The following is a 3071-nucleotide window of genomic DNA, read 5'->3' as shown; positions in this document are numbered from 1 at the left end:
CTGTTGAGATAGGATCTCTTACTGAACCTAGGGCTCACTCATTGGCTAGAATAGCCGGCCAACAATTGCCAGAGATCCTCCCCATCTCTGTCCATTAGCACTGGGGTTATAGGTCCTTTACATGGTCTTTTACATGGGTGATGGGAATTTAAACTCAGGTCCTTACACTTATGTGGTGTTCTAGTTTGTTTTCTATGCCTGCAATGAAACACCATGAAGAAAGGTAACTTTGTGGATGAACGGGGGGTTTGTTTCATTTACAGTTCTCTATCACTGAAAGAAGTCAAGGTGAGAACTCAAGGCAGGAACTTGGAGGCAAGAACTGAAGTACCGGCTATTGAGGAGTGCTACTCACTGGCTTTCTCCTCGGGTCCATGCTTAGCAATCTCTCTTGTACCTCCCAAGACCACTTACCCATGGGTGGCCATGTCGAGAGTAGACTAGGCCTTCTCACATCAATCTTTAATCAGGAAAATGTACCACAGGCTTGCCCACAGGCTAATCTGATAGAGACATTTTCTCCATTGAGGTTCCTTCATATGTATGTATCCAGCAATGTCAAGGGGTTCTAGATCTCCTCCCCCCACCTCCCACCCCCATCATATCCCATGGTCCCTTTTTACTTTCCTAATCTCTGAAGTTACTTCAGGTTATATACTCACATATTACAATCTCATAAGGCTCTTCCTGTAGATGAAAAGCTACAGGCAATTAATGGCTGCTGAGAGAGGAGAGAGAGAGAGAGGATTGGGTTTGGGTTTCTGTAGGGACAAGACCCTGCTGCTAGTTAGTGTCTTGTAGATATGAGAGGGAAGCTGCCTCCGTGGAATCTCCTCAATATGGTGCCTAAACAGGATCTCATGAAAGGCACCACCAGTTGGCATACCATCATAGATGAGGAAAATCTAATGAACCTTTTGGTTTTTTTGATGTTAAGGACTTTCACCATCAAGCATCTACTTGATCTCCTCCAGAAACAGTGCAATGATATTTCCTCCCAGGGATACTCAAAAAATAGCCTTTGGTCAGTCCTCTTGGAGTCCCTTCACAGTCACCTGGAATTTTGTTGCTTGGTGGCAGCCTGTGTGGCATGTGAGGACATGGTTTCAAATGACTGTCCCCAGCAAGCAACTCAAAGCTAGGGGGCCTACCCACCAAGCCTGAGCAGACCTGATGCCAACAGAGCAATCAGCCCCATGGCCGGCAGAGTTATAGTGGTTATTGGTTCGCTGGAGGCTATGGCAGCATCCAGAGTTCTCAATCTTCTCATGAATAGCAGTCCTCCTACCCTGCCTATGGCCAACAGCCAGCTCCTAGCAACCCCTCAGGAAAGTACAGTGGCCGTTCTCAGAACAGCAGCTGTGGACGGACTCAGAGTGGAGGCCATAGCCAACAGTCTGGCTATGGAGGACAACAACAAAGCTATGAACATCAGCAAAGCTCCTATAACCTGCCTCAGGGTTTTGGACAGCAGAACCATAATAGCAGCAGCAGTGGGAGTGGTGGAAGGGGTTGTGGGGGCAACTATGGCCAAGATTAGCCCCCATGAGAGGTGGTGGCAGTGATGATTCTGACAATGAACACTAGAGTGATGATGGCCGTGGTGGCCACAGGGGAGGCTTAGCAGGACCAGGACAGCTGTGGCAAGTAGTTACAACCACAGCAGTGGTGGATATAAACCCAGAGACTGTGAAGATGGCCCTAGAGATAGAGGGGTCAGGAGTGGAAGTGTTTGTAGGGGTTTCAATAAATTTGGTGGCCCTTGGGATCAAGAATCATATCACAATTCCAAAAAGAATTAATTCAGTCAACACCATCTTTGTGCAAGGCCTGAATGGGAATGTTACAATTAAATGTGGCTGATTACTTCAAGCATCTTGAAATTATTAAGACAAATAAGAAAACTGGATAGCCTATGATTCATTTATGTACAGACTGGGAAACCGGCAGGCTGAAGGGTGAGGCAGCAGTCTCGTTTCATGACCCACCTTCAGCTAAAGCAGTTCTCAACTGGTTTGGGGGGGGGGGCGTGGAGGTGGGGAGGACAGGGGAACCCATGGCTGATGTGTAAAATCAAAACACAAATATAATAAATTTTAAAAAAGGAAAAAAAAGAATTAACAGAGGCTAAAGCAACATGCACAGGATCTGCATGGGTCTGCATCAAAACCTCTGCATAATTATTACATATAAAAAAAGAATAATAAATAGATAGCTCAAAATTATGTAACAAATAAAGTATTGTTTACAGTAAAAAAAAAAAAAAGAATTCTCAAGGTTTCATTTGCTAGTTGACAAGCAGACTTCAATAGAAGTGACAGAAGGTCATGGAGGCAGAGGGGAAGGAGGACCCATGGGCCATAGAGGCCATGGAGAAGGTAGCAGTGGTGGTGGCCAGGGAGGATTTCCCAATGGAGGTTGCAGACAGAAACAAGCCAGGCCCTGGAAGTGTCCTAATCCTACATGTGAGAATGCGAACTTCACTTAGATAAATGAATGCCACCCACGTGAGGTCCCTAAATCAAATGGCCCATGAAGGAACCAGGAGGCTCACATATTGGGGTAACTATTAGATGATCAACATGGCAGAGGAGGATATCATCTAGACAGCTACCAGGACTGATTCAAGGACAGTGGGGTCTTCTAATGGGTCTGGGGTGGTGGGGACAGAGATGGCTTTGGCCCTGGCAAGATGGACTCCAGGGGTGAGAACAGACAGGGTTGCAGGGAGAAGATATATTAGCCTAGCTACTAAAGTTCTGGAACAGCTCTCTTCTTTCTGTACCTGATGTTACACTTGTTATATTGTAGACTTGCAATACACAATTACCCATGGACTGTGTGTGTGTGTGTGTGTGTGTGTGTGTGTGTGTGTGTGTGTGTGTATGAGAAAAGGGGGGAGTGAGGAGAGAGAAGGAGGAAGGTGGGGAGGAAGAGAGGGGAAGGAAGAAAGAGAGACTATTGTAATTGTAACCACATCTCTGGTTCCCATTAAAAACCATCATTTTAGTTAAAAAGAAAGGAAGGAAGGAAGGAAGGAAGGAAGGAAGGAAGGAAGGAAGGAAGGAAGG

The 3071-nt window shown here is 45.9% G+C and overlaps 1 pseudogene; it reads left to right on the top strand.

Moving 5' to 3' along the window:
• Positions 1 to 1100: 1100 nt before the first annotated feature.
• Positions 1101 to 2743, top strand: LOC118576778 (annotated as a pseudogene).
• The last annotated feature ends 328 nt before the right edge of the window (positions 2744 to 3071 follow it).

This window comes from Onychomys torridus, chromosome 1 (assembly GCF_903995425.1).
Source record: "Onychomys torridus chromosome 1, mOncTor1.1, whole genome shotgun sequence".
Lineage (NCBI taxonomy): Eukaryota > Metazoa > Chordata > Mammalia > Rodentia > Cricetidae > Onychomys > Onychomys torridus.
Note: the sequence above shows the minus strand (reverse complement) of the source record. Positions and strands in the feature narration are given on the sequence as shown.